We start from the raw sequence: 19,302 nt of genomic DNA on the forward strand, positions 1-19,302 counted from the left end.
TTTTTTTTCTTTTTTGGTCTGGAAACTTTTTTTTGTTGTTGGTGGGTATCTAGAGCTGCGTAATTTCGTAATTATTTTTTCAGACATCGTTGTCTATATCCAACGCGTGCGACCAGATTGTTAAAGACTGGATGATTTTTTGCTCATACCGACTGGATCTCTGCGCGATTTAATTCACCCGGTGCGCCTCATCGGGTTTCTGTTACCGAACAAACTAAGCTAGCTGAGCAGGCTGCGGTCAGCTCCGTGCTGCTCTGTCTTGCAGGACTGAAAAGGTACGATGCAATGGATGCAAAATGATTGTTGCCTTTCAGGGTGTTACCGAGGTTAAATGAAAGTCCCGCGACGGTAAGACCAAAGAACTGGTAGCTGTCCAAGAAGAAAATCGTTATTTTTAATTGAGCCGAGGTTTGGGGTTTTTTTTTTCTTCCTTTTTTTTCTTTTTCTTTCCCAGCGTGGCTGGAAAGTGTCTTTGTTCTGTGAAAATTAGTGGAGGCTTTAAAACGTTCTCGTCATGAATGACTGGCAGGAGGATCTTTACAGCAAATAATGACAACGTTTAGCTAAAGAAATACAGTAACTTGGGTTTGGATAGCGGTGTCCCAGCGACGACTTATCTTTTTCTGTTTGTTTTTTTTTTTGTTGTTTGTTTGTTTTTACCCTTTTTTTTTTTTTTTACCTTGAACGATGTCAGGGCTGTGGCCAAGAGCAGGGACTGTCATTTCAGAAATGCCCCCCCCCCCCCCCCCGTGATCCCCGAGCAACCCCTGGCCGGCGAGGGGCTTCTCTCCAGCCTCAAATATTCAATATCTCTCCCCTTTTCGTTCCCCAGTCCAAAGATTTGGCCGGTAACAACTAAATCTCTGCGCGACGGCTCGCTTCCCCGCCAGGCTCAACGTCCAGCTCATCCCCTCGATGTCAGGTTTCTGAGCGTCCTGTTTTCAGACCCCTTTTTCGTCGGAGATGTTGCCAAGCCCATATTTTTGTGTCCCCTCTCCCGCCCCAGTGGCACCGAGGCTACCGGTTTCATCTCTTGTCAAACTTGGCGTAGATTTGGGTGTAAACTGAGGTGGTTTGAGCCCTGCGGGCGCCTGTGGTATCTTCCTATTTGGCATCATTAAATTCAGCGGGTTTAAATCCCGTCGTTAAAAATACGAAATGCAACGCTCGGCACTTTTGGTGTCAGCTGGTACTTTTATTTCTCTCGGCACATAGGGAGTTATTTCACATATAGAAAGAAGCGAAGAATCGCCTCCTTTTAGCAGGAGGTCAGACGGTGCGATTAAGCAAAAAAGTTCAGAGAGTCGGAAAAGGTTGGAATATCGCTGGAAAAAAATCAGCAACAACTGGGTTGGTTTCTTTTCTTTCAAGACTAACCGCCTTTTCGACTTGAGATAATTGCTTCTTCTCGGTTAGCTACTCCTCCGGGAAAGGCACCGAGCTGCCGAGGGGCCCGATTCTGCTCCCCGGGAGGTCACCCGGGGAGGGGGGGGGCGGGGTCCCGGCGCTCAAGCTGTGCCTAAACCCAGCCTTGGGTCAGGCGAAGCGGGGCGGGTTGCGGCGGGCAGCCCGCGGCACATCTCCTTCCCAGGCTAGTTTTGGCTTCCGGGAAAATGAGTAGTTACTGTAAAATGTTCACTTTGCTCGGATGGAAACTTTCCGGTGTATTGGATATACGTAAAGAGAGAAACGATAATGACGCCACCTCGAAAAGTAACTTCTGACTCCGTGAAAAACACGAAAAACTTTCAGGACCCGGCGGTTAATGACAGCCATTTCCATCCCGCTCCGCTGAACCCCAAACGCCCGCTTTTGGGGGAATTTCAAGCTTTTCCTTTCCGATCACCCTTGGAGAGCGGGGGAGCCCTCCTTTAGCCCGCCCCTCCCCCCCCGTCTCCCCCGTCCCCTGGTCCACGGGGACCGCCGAGGCGCCGTCTCCATCACCCCCGCAGGTTCCCCCGTGGGGCGGCGGGGGCTCCCCGCGGCCGGGATTCGTTTTTCCCCCGCTCCCCGCCGTGTGCCCTTGGCCGCCCTGAGCGGGACGGAGGGACCGGGGACCGCCGGGCTCCGCGCCGCCACCGCTGCCACCTGCGCGGCGCTCCCCAGCCGGGACGAGCCCTTCTGCAGGGTTGCAGCTACTTTCAAGTCACTAATGCTTCTTAGTTATTGCCTTTTTTTTTTTTTAAAATTGTTTCTCTGCACCAGCCTCTTATCTTTTTCTCGCAGACACTCAAGCCAGTGAAACCAGTGGGCGTGCAGGCAGTTGCAGCAGCCCGGAGATCTCGGTTTTCTCCCCCTCTCCTAAATGCTGCTGTTAAAACGCTGGCGGTGTGGTGACTCGTCTCCAGCTGCTGCTGCTGGTCAGTATTTACCACCAGGCAGTCATTTATCTCTCGGGTTCAGCTTATTTTTTTTTTTCTTTTGCAAAATGCAGAAGAAATTTGTGTTCGGCCATTTTCTGCAAACTTGACACCCCGAACTGCGGGTTTGTCCGTGCTCGGACTTTCCTGGGGGAGCTGAAGCGTTTGCTGGCGTTGCCCTGCGTACGGTGACTCTGCAAACGGTACAGCTGGGCTTGCAAAGCACCTCGTGGGTCCCATCGGCAGAGCCCTCGGCTCCTTTCCCCCGCCTGTGTCTCTGTGACGGTGGCCATGAGCTGTCCCGGGGGATGATTAACCCTTCCCGTGTCCCTGGGGCTGTCACCGAGGGGGTGCACTCGCCAGGTCCCTCCGTTTCGTGCTGCCTGACTGGTACCCGGGGGGCGAACCCTAAGGCAAGCTGGGGGATGCGTGGGAGGAAGATGGGTACCCGCGGCGGAGCTGTGGCAGCGCTGGGACAGTGCTGGTACTATGCTGGGACAGTCTATGGTTCTGCTGGGAAAGTCTGGCACAGCACTGGGACAGTCTGTGGCTGTGCTCGGGCAGGGCTGGGATAGTTGGGACGGTGCTAGGACTGTCCTGGGACAGTGCTGGGACAATGCTGGGACAGTCTGGGACTGTCCTGGGACAGTTAGGATAGTGCTGGGACAATGCTGGGACAGTGCTGGGACAGTCTGGGACAGTTAGGATGGTGCTGGGACAATGCTGGGACAGTGCTGGGACAATGCTGACACAGTCTGGGACTATCCTGGGACAGTTAGGGTAGTGCTAGGACAGTGCTGGGACAGTGCTGGGACAGTTAGGGTAGTGCTGGGACATCCTGGCGTGGTGCTGGGACTGTCCTGGGACAGTGCTGAGGCAATGCTGGGACGGTTGGGACAGTGCTGACACAGTCTGAGACTGTCCTGGAACAGTTAGGGTAGTGCTGGGACATCCTGGGATGGTGCTGGGACTGTCCTGGCACGGTCTGGGGACAGTGCTGGGGTAATGCTGGAACAGTTCGGGCAGTGCTGGGGCAGCCTGGGACGATACTGGGACAGCTGGGGCGGCGCTGGGCAGGCTGGGAGAGGGCAGCGGCAGGAGGCGGGAGCAGCCGGGCCGGGCCGGGCCGGGCCGGGCGGGCAGAGGGAGGCACGGAGAGCGCACCGGGGACCCCCGCTGCCCCGTCCCGTCCCGCCTCGCCCGCGGGGCGGCCGCTGCGGAAGGTCCGTGCGGGGAAGGGCTGCCCGGCCGGGGCTGGCGCCGGGCGCTGCGGGCAGCTCTGCCCGCGCTCCTCACAGCCCGCCGCCGCCCCTCTCCGCGCTCTCCGGTAACGCGGGGCTGCCGTCCCGCGGCGGGCGCTCAGGAGGTGTCCGCAGCCCGCACCTCCTCCAGGTAAACATCGGTATCCAGCCCAGAGCTCGAAAAGGCGGCTGATAACATCAACCCCTCCTGGCCTCTCCACAGCTGCACCCGATACACCCTGTGGTTTCCTCCCTCGTTTTTTGTCTGTGCGTCCCCGTCCCCGTTCTGGGGACACCGGGCCGCCCCCCGCCCCGCCACTCTGCTACCCGGCGCGGCACCACTGGCTGTTCCCCCTCCGGCTCGGTGGGGACCCAAAGTGCTCCCGCCTGACAGACCTCCTTCCACCCCTTCTTTTGTGGTGACAGAATCGGGCCCGTTCTCTGGAAATGAAGGGGCAAAAGGCAAAAATGAAAAAAACTGCCATAAACTGTTTTTAAATTTTTTTTTTTAAAAAGTAGATTTATGTTTGCAGCTCAGCTGTGGCCTTTTAGAGCTCCTGAGCAAGCTGAAAGCTGCTGGAGCACCTTATGTATCTGTGAGTATGGGACAACAGTTCCAGGACAATAACTTAGACTTATTATATAGAGTTCTGTATAAAATTATATCAATGATATCAATACTCATCTATTGAAATTGAAAATTATTTGTACTCTGAAATGCCAGTGGCTCCAAAAAGGTGTTTTCTTCATTACTTTTGCTTAGTGGTATAAAATGCAGTTCTTTCTTGGCCACATGCATTTAGTGGACCAAATTCATTAAAGATGTGTGTTTTGCACAGTCCCACAGGACAACTTTAATCGTCGGTGAAATTTTGTTTGACTTGGTAATGTAACAGTGGGGATTTGACTCATCAAGATGTAAATTAAGAGTAAACACAGAAAAAAAATGTTTCTTTGCATACATCTGAATGTATATTTCCTTGTTTTAATAGACTAATTAATATTGCTTCTCAGTCATAAATTAATAAATGCTCTAGAGGGAGTTCAGGGAAGAGTAACCAAAATGATTAGTGTTCTAAAGGGCTGATGTATGGGAAAACTTTGTTCGATAGCTGTAATATACATCTGCATAGATAGAAATGGAAGTAGTTTGGGTAATGCAACGTATGTGTTTGTAGCCAGGGAGGTTTGCAATGTGCGAATGTAATAGTGCTGCTCCTGCTGAAGTGCTTCCTTTGGTAGCAATGCTCAGCGCTTAAGGACAAGCCTAGGTTCCAGCCTAGCATTCAAACTCGTTTTGGGTCATTGCTTCAAGGTATACAAAGTCTAGAGAGAAATGAGATTTCAGAAGCTTCACGTGCTTGGCCTGTTGTATCACCTACCTCTACGTGACTTCGTGTGCAACTACGTATTTGTCACTCTTCTGAGAGTCCAGATTTTCTCACATATTTCGCAGCACATTGAAACACTTGGTTTGGAACTTTGTATCCCACCTTACAGGCTAGGTCCCTCGAGTCTGGGTATGGTAACATCTATCTTACAGGTACTGTACCAGTAATGTCTCTTTTTCCTTATACTGCAGTCATTCTTCCCCATAAAGAAACAAAAGGGTGTTGGGGAAAACATCTGAAGGAGAAGAATATGTCCTCAGGATTATAATTTCTTCATGATAATAGGTATTTTTTAAATAATTTTTTTTTAATCAGTTGTTACACCCTGCTCTTGTTTGTATGTTGCCTACTCAGCTTATAAGCTTACTTTGGTAAGATCATTTTTGGGGAGTCCAGAAACCGCCTAACTCATTATAGTAATTCCGTATACTGACATACAGTGATTATGGAGGGTTGTAGCATGCTTATAAAATGTGATAGTCATGTCATAGCTACGATGGCCTAAGGATGTAAGCAAGATGGATAAAAATTACAAGATGTTATATGAAAAGGAAGTCTTCTCAGTTATTGAAAGCATGTCGGTGTAAAATGATATTCAGAAAGTTTTTGCTCATCACAAAATAGTTACTTTAGTAAATGCAGCTTGCCTTTCATTACAGCTCAAGTGAGTGGCTCAACTACATGTGGCACCACAAAGACTGTAGCTAAGTTAACTAAATCAACACACGTTTGTGTAGACCCTTGCTTTCCACATGTAACGCACAACCATTTCTCTTACACATCAGCTGCATCTGATGCAGATCTCAGGAAACAGACCAGCAACACCTAATTCACTGCCCGGAATTATGTTTAGTTCAGAAACTTCGGCAAAGCTTTCCACATGAGACTCTCAGCCATCTGAGAACATCTTGAATTATTTGGTGCTTGAGTAGCTCAGATGGGACCGTAAGTCTGGATCCTCAAATGGCATCTGGGATCCTTGGACATCTGACTCCTGCTTAAATATTTTTTTGTTGGGTAGCAGGAGGTAAGTGTCCGAGTAGCTTTGGATTTTGAGTCTCTTTTTTTTTTCTTAGGCATTATGTCAAAGATCTCTCATTGCATCTGTAAATGTACATTTACTAGAAGGTAACCCTGGACAAGAATATCCTCCTTCTAATGAAGGAATTTCAGCTGTTCTGGTCTAGTGTCCTGCACTGCACTATTAGAGTACTGGGGTCCATTTTGTAATTGGCAGGAGGTGAGAGTGTTTTAGAACAGGAGAGAGGCGTCAGTCTGTTAAAAAGGTACTCAGAGCCTCCAAGGTTTATCCTGCACAACTTCATTTGGAAGGAAAAAGAAGAAATCTCAGAAACAGTGGAAGAAACTATGGAGAGAGAAAGTGAAAAAAAGTGGGGTGGGAGGGCACAGCAAGAATAAGAAGAGGGAGGCATGGGTCTGAGATATCCAGGGTCATATATAAATCAATAGACAACTGGGCAGCTTACATAATGCTCTCAAAACTTATGTTGTAAATAATATGGCAATAGAAAGAATCGTGGTCTAGGGATATTCTCACGAGCATGGGAAGGTGGGAGTTTTGTGCTTGTCTTCAGGAGGAACTAGTTTCAGCTGCACTAGAACCATTCACTAATGAAGTGCCACTCAGAAGGACTTACCTGAGTACAGTTATTATGTCTTTATAATAATTTTGGGAAGAAATTACTTTTAATTGTTGTCATAATTAAAATAGTTACTTTCATTACATTTATTAATTTATTTCTAAATTTGCATGGCTACTGCAGGAGCAGGTACAGTATGTGACATACCTCTGACTGACTGGCCTATCTCAACATCTAAGGAAAATCAGCTGCTTGCCCACCTCATGCCAAGTTTGAGTGAAGAAATAGGCCTTGAGTGGTCTCCCAAAGCTCAACAGATTGTGGGTCAGTCGAGGGCTTCCTATCAGTCAGGAAGCAATCTGCACAGGGGCCTTCCCATAACAACAAATGCCTTCCCAGAAGGTCTCACTGAGGAATTATAATTCATAGTAGTCTGCCTGAATGTGTTTTATCATGCAGAAGGCAATTATGTGGAAATAGTTTGAAATATACAGGTTATTGATATCACATGGGTATGCATGCTAATTTTGTCGGCTGACTGAAGAAACAAGACAAGGCTAATTAGCAGAATTAGATTTTTTAACAGTAGCTCTGAACATTCTCCTGCCAGAATTGCTGCCCTCAAAGAACTTTCTGGAATACATGCATGCACTGGCCACCCTACTACAAAAGTTGTCTACTGGCAAAGTTTGTGATTGTCTCTACTCCTTCCTTTTGGAGCCCTACATCTCCGAGGAAAGAAAATAAGCACGTTTTATGAAACCCCCCTAAAGTTTGTGCTTGATATTTTAACTTCCCTTTGCAATGCAGCTGCTGCATTTGCACGTGTGGGAATCTGGTGAGCCATACAATCTTAGGCTGAGGATTTCTATTCACTAGGGATTAGCTGAACTGTTTTCCTAAATCAGTCACCAGATCTGGATTCCAAATTAACGAAGTGGTGCTGAGCAATAATGTAGACTCTAGGTAGCAGCCTTGCAAATTTATTCAATGAAAGCATTATAAAAGCAGGCTGTCTAACTGCCTTAGCTTTAGTGCAGTGAACTCTGAGAACTAGCGGACTTACTGAATTTGTAACAAGTAAAAAGCTCAGGTTCATTCAGCTCCAAGGATGCTGAATGAGAAATGCTGCTCTTTGCACAATTGCTCTAAACACCACTACTCACAACAAAAAGTTTAGAAGATGCAGAGTGACTGTATCCTAGAAAACAGTGTTAGAAGGGACCTCAGAGATCATCGAGCCTCTCCCTATGCCCTGATGACCTGCTATCCCTCTGTCTTTTCCGTTTGTCTAGCCTGTTCCTAAAGACATCCAGGGGTGGAGATTTCACACACCCCTTATGCAATCTGTGCCAGTGTTTAACCGTCCTTCATGTTGGAAGTCTTTTCGTGGTGTGTTTTCTGTAGTTATCTGGAGACTAAATCACACCAGTCCTCTTGCCTTTTCTTCATAGGTGTAATTTTTTTTGACCTCTGACAATTCTTATCTCTCTTTTCTGAAGAGATTCTGTCCAATTTCTCTTTTGCCATATCTCAGACTAGACTCAGTATTCCATCTAAGAGCTTACCACTACTGAGGGAGCAGACAGCTCACATCTCCTAAAGGCTGGCTTACTCTTTATGTGTCCCACTGTGGGGTTTGCTTTTAATTGCAGCAGCACAGTTGATTATATCCTGTCTGTGCTCCCCTAACTCCTTTCTATGGGGCTGCTGTCCTACCAATTCTTGCCTAGCCTGTATTTGTGCAGTGCAAAAGTGCAGGACTTTGCATATGTCCGTATTGATTTGCTACCTATTTTTAAGACCATTTCTCCAATTTGTCAAGATAATTGGAATTTCAGTCCTATCTTCCAGTGAGCTGGCAGCCTCTATTAGCATGGGATTATCTGCAGTAATGGGTAAGCATATTTTATCTTCCCTCATTCAGGTTGTTAATGGAAACACTGAGAAGTCCCAAATTTAGCACAGATTCCTGGGGAATCCCACTCTGAACATCCTTCCATTTCAGTAACTAACCATTGATAAATGCTTCTAGTGAATGACTTCCCAGCCAGTTTGTACTCATCCTATACTAGTTTCCTCTAAACTGTCTTAGGTAGAAGAATAATACATGTCAGTGTCAAAAACAGTCAAGATATGACACCTCCTGCTTCTCCCATCTGTTATCCTGTTGCAGAAGGAAACTAGATTAGTATGTCACCACCTAGTCTTATCCAGAAAAGAATATATATCCTTAATTCAAGCCTTTATGAGTCCTGGAGCAAGAGTTCCCTAACTACGGCCTCAAGTGAAGGTGCTGCCTATGAGGGGAGGCACCAACCTCACTGAAATCAAACTGAAGAAGTGGGGCTCACAAGCTGAAGTACATCTGTCAGGGTTCATGTGGTGTCAGTCTGGGCAGTGGGGCTGCTAGAGCAACCTGATGTGCGACACTGCCCTAGAGCCTTTTTCCATCTGTCTTTACTACAGGTGAGCGTGGTATCTTGAGACCCTGGTGTTTGAGCCAAGTGACATTCAGATGCTATTTGTAGCAAAAGAAAAAGAAAAGAGTTGGATCCCTGGAACACACCAAAAGAAAAATAAACTATGAAAATATGACTTTTTTTCAGATATGTGATGAAAGTGCACTGAAAATGTCCTGCACAGGGGCAGGGGAAATGCAACATGCAGCCAGAGGTCTGAAACCTACAGTCATTCACTTGGTCATCCTCAGCAGGGCATGACAAGATGAAAAAATGTTAGGGAATTGATATACATTAGTATAATTTATATTTAGAGGTGTACAGTGTACACCATGTCACATCACACTTTGTAGTCAGAAGAGAGGAGTAGGTACTTTGAGTATACAATTCACCTAATCTGTTTTAGAGAGGAGTCGCACCCAGAAATGCCCACTTATGTAGAGCATGGTCTGACAGGTCAGAAGTAGACATCTGTATTTTAGATGTCTGATGTTAAGTTATGCAATTTTTGCTTTTTGTGTCAGGAGCATAACGAGTCACTTCTGGTCTCTATTCGTGGAGGCAAAATCTCCATATTGGGAATGTCCCATTGATCTGGATTTTAGGAAAGCTTGATTATCGGCAGGGCACTATTTAAATGTACAGTATCCAAATGCTTCCTGTTATAAGCCCATATATAATAATGAGCTTTTTATCTGCTGGACATATGACTTCTCTTATAACTGCCATCATTCCTCTTGTTGCCTAGCTAAGAATTGCAGGTTTAGATAGAGCCTCTCTGAGTCCTGAGAAAATCTTAAGAGGAAGGAAGGCTTTATGGCTCACATTGGGGAGTTCCTATTAAGAAATTGCCACTGTCAGAGTTCTTGTCATCAAAAAGCCCTATCTGTGAGACATAGAAGTTAATCTCAATAGATTTCTAATGCAGATTTACTAAGTAGTGTTAAGCGCCTGTGCAGATACTTATTCAGAGTTTAAATCCAACTTCACTTGGTTGTTCCAGATTAATTTTCTCAAAGCACCTTGTTTAGACAAATCCTGAACATGTCTTTGACCTGATAACAGAGCTAAACCATCTGTGCTAGAATATCTGTGGATCCGGATGGTGAGTGTCACTGATGGAGTTCCAGAAGACAGTGCCTGACCCAGAGCCACTGGCTTCTATGTTGCTACTGGAGGGGTTATAGAAGCCAAAAACGGCAGGGGGATTTTACTGTAATCTGATAGATCTGATGACCTTGTTAATTTATAAGGTCACGAATATTAAAGTCTGCTGGCATGTGTGACTACTCTTTTAGGCTTGGTAAATAAAGCCGAGTATGCTGAACAACAATTTTCAAGGGGGTTTTCCCAAGGCACAGGGAAGAGCCATTGTATGTATCCAACTATAGCAGTATGCAGAGCATGAGACACACCATTTACACTAGACTTTCCCCCCAGAGTTCTATGATGCAGATAAGACTGTCCTGGAGCTGAATTGGGAAATTCAAGTGAGTACTAAAACTTGGTGAAAACTCGTAAGAAATAGATAACAGTAACGACAATTAATTGCAGAAAGGAACAGGCATAGACAGGTGAAGCCCACACAGATGTAAAACAACACTTGGGTGTAAAATGTTAATTGCCGCGTTTATGTTTCTCTTCCTCCCAAGCATTGCTTTGCTGGAATGCTCCTTAGTATTGCCATAAGACCCCATGGAAGTGATCTGCACATGCTTGGGCCATCTAGAACAAATTACAAGGTATTTTTTTGACCCTGGACACAAAGTAATTGAAATATAATGTCAGAAAATTGCCTTAATTCAGAGCAAATGATTGGCATAATTTCTGAACCACATTAGAAGATTATGAAGTTGCCGTTTTCATGGTAATCCCCCAATCCATCTGTTTTGAAAAGGTTGAAGAATGAGATCATACTTCTCGGTCTGTGTTAACACTATTCTGCAGGGAATTCACTGAAGAAAAAGCGATCTTTACATATGACAGAGATGATACCGCTGCATGCTTTCAAGTTTTCTTTGGTACCTTTGTTTCTGGGAATTTACAGGCAATTTAAAAAGATACAAAAATACTGCATGAAATTGCATGCACAGTTTTGTATCACTCTTTGCTATGTAATATGCATATATTTACTATACTAAGTAATTAATGTGGCTGTAAATGCAAGACTGCTTTTTATACATTAAAATGATGACATTCCTCAGTTGGTATTTACAGATTCACTAAAAATGTAGTTATGCACTTTTTTTAATTTGCAAGTGGTCCCCTCCCCCCTCCTCTGATAAATAACACAGGAGCACTAGCGACAACCGACATGGAGAAGGCTGAGCTACTCAGCAATTTTTTTTCCTCAGTTTTCAATGGTAATCTCTCTTCCTACATCTCTTAAGCCCGTGAACTTCAAAGCAGGGACTGGAGGGATGAAGTCCCTTCCATTGTAAGTGAAGATCAGGTTCAAGACCGCCTGAGGAACCTGACCATATATAAGTCAATGGGATCCGAAGAGCTGCACACCAGGGTCCTGAGGGCTGATGTTGCCAAGCCACTCTCCATCATCTTAGAAAAATCGTGGCAGTTAGGCAAAGTCCCCTGTGACTGGAAAAAAGGAAATTCCATGTCCATTTTTCAAGAGGGTAAAAAAGAGGATGCTGGTAACTACTGACAAGTCAGGCTCAGCTCTGTGCTCAGTAAGATCATGGAGCGGATCCTCCTGGAGGATATATTAAAACACATGGAAGACAGGGAGGTGATGAGAGAGATCCAGCATGGCTTCACCAAGGGCAAATCGTGCCTGACTAATTCAGTGGCCTTGTGCCATGGAGTGGTTGCATCAGTGGACAAGGGAAGAGCTACGGCTGTCATCTACCTGGACTTCTGTAAGTCCTGTGATATGATTCCCCACAACATTCTTACCTCTAAATTGGAGAGATACAGGTGTGATGGATGGACTGTTAGAGGGATAAGGAGTGGACTGGATGGCCATGTCTGAAGAGTTGGAGTCAATGGCTCAATGTCCAAGCAGAAACCAGTAATGAGTAGTGTCTCTCAAGCAGTCTGTACTGGGACCAATATTATTTAATATCTTAATCAATGACATAGACTGTGGGTTGAGTGCACCCTCAGAAAGTTTGTAGATGACACCAAGCTGAGCAGTGCAACTGATTCACTAGAGGAAAAGGATGCCATCCATAGGGACCTTGACAGACTTGAGGAGTGGGCCCCTGCACACCTCTTGAGGTTCAACAAGGCCAAGCGCAAGGTCCTGCACATGGGTTGGGACAATCCCCAGTATCAATACAGGCTGGGGGATGAAGGGATTGAGAGCAGCCCTGCGAAGAAGGACTTTGGGATATTGGTGGATGAAAAATTGGACACAAGATGACAATGTGCGCCTGCAGTCCAGAAAGCCAACTGTATCCTGGCCTGCATCAAAAGAAGCGTGGCCAGCAGGTCAAGGGAGTTGATTCTGCCCCTCTACTCCGCTCTCATGAGACCCCACCTGAAGCACTGTACCCAGCTCTGGGGTCCTCAGCACAGGAGAGACATGGACCTGTTGGAGTGGGTCCAGAGGAGGGCCACAAAAATGATCCGAGGGCTGGAGCACCTCTCCTATGGGGACAGGCTGAGAGAGTTGGGGTTGTTCATCCTGGAGAAGAAAAGGCTCCAGAGAGACCTTATTGCAGCCTTTCAATATACAAAGGGGGCCTGTAAAAGGCAGAGAGACTTTTCACTTAGGCCTATAGTGACAGGACAAGAGGTGACAATTTTAAACTGAAAGAGGATGTGTTTAGATTGGACATAAGGAAGAAACTTTTTATGATGAGGATGTGAGGCAGTAGAACAGGTTGCCCAGAGATTGTGGATGCTTCATCCCTGGAAGTGTTCAAGGTCAGGTTGGATGGAGCTATGAGCAACCTGGTCTAGTGAAAGGTGTCCCTGCCCATGGCAGGGAGGTTGGATTAGATGATCTTTAAAGGTCCCTTCCAACCCAAACTTTTCTGTGATTCTATGATCTATTTTTAAAATGTATCTATTTAAAAGAGAATGTTTTTGTCTTAAAAATAGGTCAATATTACTGGGTGGTGTTATTTAAAAGAATGAGGTAAGTCAGTGTATCCTAATTCTGGATATGGCACACTCTTGTAGTCAAAGGCAAGTTTTATTTTTGCAGATCTTTCTATCAGTGAGGTCATCCACTCCTTCCCACTGATCAGAGCAGAATTAAATATACCTGTGTTCTCCTTAAAGGATACTTGACTAACCTGATTTCCAAAACCTCCACGAATGGAGATTTCAGAATCTCTCAAGATGGTTCACTCCACTGTTCAATCATTTTAGAAAACTGCCCTCCACCATTCTTCTAGCTTTACTTTTATTTTCCATCTTTCCTGACATGCAGTGCCCAAAAGTGCATGCGATGTAACCTGTGCCAAATAGAATGGAAAGATTCCTTTGTGTGCCTTGTCAGGTGTACATTCCCTCATATTACGACTGCTTTTTTTCATAACAAAATGACACTGTTGGTTAATCTGCAGTTTATTCAGCTATAATCCTAGGGTATTTTTCTCAGAGCTGCTCCTTAGCCTATCATCCCCCATGCTTCATGTGCTGCCTAAGTGTAGAGCTTTATTCTCATCTCAGTAGAATTGCCTCCTATTCTTTTCAGACCATTTCTCCATTTTGTTAATATCATTTAGTTCACTGCTAAGCTAGTCTGGAATATTCACCTATCTACCAGTGAAAGTTTTGAGGCCTGGGAGAGATTTTAGATGCTTACCTTTGGGGTAGGTGTCGACATGTGAGTTGGGTGTCTAAATGCTCTTTGTAGTTGAACTAGTCAGTACAATCAGTGGTGCTTAGAGACAATTCATCTCACTGTTACGCAGATATCTACATTTGGTCAGCTGACATTCGTTGTACCCTTCATCATTAACTAATGTTAATTCAGTGTAAACATATCAAGGGAGGTCTGTAGGCCTACTCTAGCTTGGAAGACAATATGAAATAATATAATAAAGCTCTCCAGGAAAGACATTATAGCAATTTTATAGCTTGTACAGTAGGAACTGGAAGTAGGAGCCCCAATTACGCCTTCCTTTCTCATCTTTTTGTTCACATGGAACAGCTCTGCCTCTCACCTGCCTACTCCTAGTTTTTAATTATGAAAATATTATGGAGGAAACTTGTTACAAAGCAAGATGAAAAGCTTATTTTTCTCTGAATCTGTTAAATCACAGAGCATATACTTTCTCTGCACAGGACTCCATCCAAGGGTGAAAAGCAGCCCCAAACTCTGCAAATCCCTGCCTTTTGGCTCCTTGGCAGAGAAGTGCATCAGTCCTAGTGTTTGCTTGGATAGTTAGGGATAATTTGTTACTACCGTACTTCACAGTTGCTTTTTTTTTTTTTTTTTAACAGTAGGTGTTTCTCTGTGTTTGTTGGCAAATAAATAAAATAGTAGTTAATATGTGTGCCATTTCTTTTAATAGTCAGCTTTATGAAATTCCCAGGCTTTAAGCCATATGTGAAAGAACTATGACATGGTGGCCATAATCTATGTTCGGCTCTTGAGAAATAGGCCACACTCCTTGCAGCTGTGCAGTTTGCCATTCATTGTGAATGCCCAGAGAAGACTTGGGTGTCAAAACTGTTAGTCTTTGTAATGTGGAAGACCATGATGATAGTATCACCTCCTAGGTGCTTCTGCACCATAAGGCACCGATGTTTTCTTCTTCTGAAATGCAGATGTCTAGGGTGGGATTCTTCTAATCTAAATGTAGAGGTCTGCAATATGGAGGTTTGTATCTAACCATGTCATCTTAGGTAACATTTATGGTTAATGGAGGGGAATATGTAATTCTGGGGAATTATTCATCTGACCTGTTTTTGGCATTTCCTTTATGATGAGAAGAACCACATGCGAGAATTATCTGTTCCTCTCCTCTAGTGTCCTGTTAATGAGGGGGCTGAGGCCACCCACTGTCACCAGCTGCATGCAAGACCAGTGTTTCCAGAAGACCAGTACTGTAGCAGCAGACTGCTGTCACAGAGGCCTACAGAGAAAGGGAGGACAGCCCTTAGCTAGCTTTTCAGTCCTCCTCATTGATACCAAGCAAGAAAAGGGCACAAAAGACTGAGGCTGAGTGAGCCAGTGCATTGCATCTGGCACTGCAACAGGCAGTGGAAGTTCAACTCTCAGAAGCAAAAGCAAAACTCATTTTAGTTCTTAGATCTTTGGTATCTTCCCAGTCACTGATAAAACTGTAATCTTTAAGGAATGTCCCAATATTTTTGTCTGATACTATATATCCTCCTTCTGCCCCTGATTGCTGTTGATGTTCTCAGATGATATTGAAGTGCAAAAAACCACATTTCTAGGGAGGAAGTCCTCTCCTCGGCTTTCCATTTGGCTACAGGAAGTATTTTTCATCACAGGTTGCAGTGAGGAGCTACAATCCAGACAATCCTTCTGGTGTCTTTGTTGTCAGGAAAAATGATCTATCAAAGCCCATTTAGAGGAAACTTCAGCCAGACACTTATGAGTGCTGATCCTTTGTTGTTTTCTCATTATGTGGTTCCTAGGTTTCTAAAGGTCTTGACATACATTCTCTACCAATAAGAAAAAAACCCTCCTCATGAGATTTAAGCATGTTGCTTTTATCTTTAATGGAGCCATGTTTGAGCGTCTGTCATCATGTTCACTAAATCATCTGTCAATGAAATCCACATTTTTAGTAGCCATTACCTCAGCTCAGGGATAAATAAAGTTCTATCTTTTATGTCTAATCCTCCATATTATTTTCAGGTGGATAGGATAACACTGAGGCCACATCTTAAATTTATTCTAAGGGTGGTTTCAGATTTCTTATTTATCAGTATATCCACTTACCAATATTTTTTCCCATGACCCAGTTCACTTGTAGAAGGATCAAAATGTTGATCCTTCTTGAACGTAATGCCTTAGCCAGACAAAGCTCTTCTGTAGATCTGTGATGCTTATTGGTCTCAAACAGCCTTTGTAGTTCAGGATCAAATCTAAGAAGATACGAAATGAGTTATCAGACTTTATCAGAGCCACATTTGATGTTATCAGGTTAGATCCAACCAACCTATCTCAAGGCATATACAACTAGAGCACAAGGTACTGCCACAGCCTGTGCTGGCAGAGTGCCAGTAGCTGAGAGCTGTAGAGACACCACACGATCGCTGATACAAAGCAGTACTCGGGCTGGTGGAACAAAGGCTTGAAGGACACTGATTCTTCAGTCTTTGTTCCAATGAATAGCTCGCATTTACTGGTGTGACTGACTGCACTCCTTAGGAAACATCCAGAGTTTCACAGGTGCCAGAACTTGAAGAAAGAAGAGTGTTTGCCTTTGTTACTGTAATTCTTCCACGTGTTCTTCGTAGCTACCACAACCGGCCCTGCTGTTCCCCGAGTCGAAGGCTTGTCGTGTGGACTGAGAGCTGCTGAAGAACTGGATGGTGATCTGTTTGCATGCTTGTGGGAGGAAAAGCAAAGGTAAGCAGGTTATGCACACACTTTGTCGTGGACGCATAGCAACATTAGAAACATTTGAATTCTTGTGCAGAAGGGATGTATTCATTCAGAGTGGGTCTTACCTGCATAAAGCATCCCAAAGTATCATAGCTATTACAAGGTTAGCAACCCTCTGTATTGTTCCTTGTAGAACACTTAATGTGAAACACAGTGCTATATCTTTGCTGGGTATTCTCACTGTTATTATTATTAGCAGCAAAGAACCTATGGTTGCTAATGCTATTACTAAGAGTCATGAGTTTTTTCATAGGAATTAGACCTCATTAGAAATCTGAAGCAGGATCTGTTTTGTGTGCTGCTAAATTTTCGTTATTAAACCCAGTGATATATATCAAGATTACATGCCAACCCACAGAAGTCCTTCAGAGTTCTTATTTTAAACCTGTATCAATGAACAGTTTATTCCGAAGCCTTTCAAATGTGTATGCATATACATTACATACATATATACTATATATATATATCTGTAGTGACAAAGCAAGTAGTTTAATACATTTTATGGGTCCAGCCTGGAGTTCTGCATACATGAACTTGTGTGTGGTCAAGGAGGCTTGCATATTTTTGAACTCTAAGTTGGCCTAATAAAAGATATCAGACTACAGTGCTTGCTTTGTCAACCCTGTTTTGCTGGTTCAAAATGACTTGCAAGATTAATTTTCAATTTTTAACATAAAAACCAAGAAAAAGAAGTGTTTACTTACTGCGAGGAGTTGATTCCGTGTTAATGACCCTGAAGGAGGCTTGTACACAAGGTACAGATTGTTGCCAATTTGATGTATATTCACGTTACAGAATATGAAAATGTGAAGTTATACCATCTAGAGGATTTTGTTTTTATAAGTAGGATTGGTTAAAAAAACCTTTAAGTAATCATACTGTGTGTTTGATGGTGGAAATTAGTATGAATGTTTCTGGCAGTGGAACGATGTGATGTGGTTATGCGTTTCTGTTTTCACTGCCTGCTCAGTATTGGCCTTTTACAAATACAGATTACCATGTCGATGGAAGGAATTTACAGCTTTGGCCCCCTTGTCTCACTCTGTGTTACAGCACCTTTTTTGTACTTTATGTTACATATCCTCCCAACTGTATTTTTCTGACAGAAAAAGGAAATGTCTGTGGACTGAGGCCCTGAAAACGTGTGAGCTTTACTATTTAATTGGATGAAATGAGCATTATTTCCCATTTACCTTGATTTCCCGTGGGGTGAAAATCTTGCTCCTCTGAAATCAGTAGCAAACTTTCTGCTGAGTACGACAGGATGGAGAATTCGTCAGTTATCCCTTACCAGCTAGTGATGTTGCATACAGGAAGTCAGAAAAAAAACAACCCCCTAATAATAATTACGATAGAAAGAATACTTTTAAAAAATCAGGATTTAGAACTGTCAGATAAAATCCACAAATAAAATCCAAGCTGAATACAAAAGCTATACGTATGATATGTTTAATATTGTTAGTCTTGGGGCCTCATGGCCCAGATAGTTAGAGCTGCAAGATCTGTTCGTGTTATGTGGGCTGTTACACTACATCCCTTACTTACCTCATCTTGTGGGCAAGGAGCTGCTTGCTCTGACTTCATGGAATTGCAGCTGTATTTGTGGAGTGCTCTCGTCCTTTGGCACTCCCTCCCCTGTACATTAATAGGGTTTGAATGCACCGGCATTTTCTCTGGAAGCAAACTTCAAAATTTCTCTTTAATCCTGATGCAATGCATATTCAGAATTTTTTCTTTTCCTGCAGTTTAGTTCCAGGGGAAAACATACTTGAATCCTTGACTGGTGCTCCCACCAGCCAGCTGCGGTTTATAACAATAATTAACAGTAAGATACCGCAGCAGAAATGGAGAGTAGAGAAATGCAATCCAGCAGCTTCGGTTATGTGGTTCTGTTCACTTCTATGGATTCCAAAATGCTTAACAAACAATATTATAGGCAGGACGGGCAGCTTGGCCCATGAGGAAGGTTTCCTAACGCTTCCTGTTATAAGACTGTTTTTATTTTTTTTTTCCAGAGCTTTGCCAAACTTAATGTATTTAGGCTAAATTTATTTTTATACAAATAATCCAAAGCTTCTTGTTTTTTCTTTTTTTAAAATTTTTGAACTGAAAAGTGATTGAATTAATTATAAGAAGGCAGCTAGTAAAAAATATGTTTTTCTGCTTATGTAAAAAAAAATCTGACCCCTGTATTTTAAAAAGTTTTGGACCAAAGGCAGACCTTTCTCTGCCTTTGAATCAGGTATGTGCCTTTTGCCATTCTCACAAAGCCTTTCAAATTTGGTCAACCGTTTCAAGACATGGAAAAAACATGGTTACCAAATATTCCACAGAGATTTACTAAAGCCTAACAGCAAATATTTCCCGAGATTTCATCTTCTCCACCTCGCACAGCTCCTTCCCGTGATCAGATTTTCCACACACCGTCCTCACAGAGTGACTGAGCAGTCACTAGCTGGGTGCACTAGAGGCCAAACCAGAGGCAACCCGTGTCGTATTGTCCCTGGGCATTACTTTGAGCTGCAGTGATGCTATGCAGTGGAACTGGAAGTAGGAAGCCTGTCCCTCCTGAGCTGATTTCAGCTCAGGGCTCCCAAATTTTATCATTTGTATGCTGTTGGCAAGCCTCCAGTATAGTTTCTCTTTGCCACTAGCCTGAATACACATAGAGAGTTGAACAACCTCAACA

At 44.1% G+C, this 19,302-nt stretch overlaps 1 long non-coding RNA gene across 1 annotated transcript in view; it reads left to right on the forward strand.

Moving 5' to 3' along the window:
* The window catches only part of LOC104050586 (uncharacterized), an 88,380-nt gene that overhangs the window by 56,157 nt on the left and 12,921 nt on the right, over positions 1 to 19,302 (forward strand). The window contains exons 11-14 of the long non-coding RNA XR_010371148.1: positions 2,227 to 2,360; positions 5,184 to 5,277; positions 8,419 to 8,491; positions 9,063 to 16,577. This is a non-coding gene — a long non-coding RNA (uncharacterized LOC104050586). The remainder of the gene's footprint in view (positions 1 to 2,226; positions 2,361 to 5,183; positions 5,278 to 8,418; positions 8,492 to 9,062; positions 16,578 to 19,302) is intronic.

The sequence above is a fragment of the Phalacrocorax carbo genome, chromosome 1 (genome assembly GCF_963921805.1).
Source record: "Phalacrocorax carbo chromosome 1, bPhaCar2.1, whole genome shotgun sequence".
In the NCBI taxonomy this organism is placed as follows: Eukaryota; Metazoa; Chordata; class Aves; order Suliformes; family Phalacrocoracidae; genus Phalacrocorax; species Phalacrocorax carbo.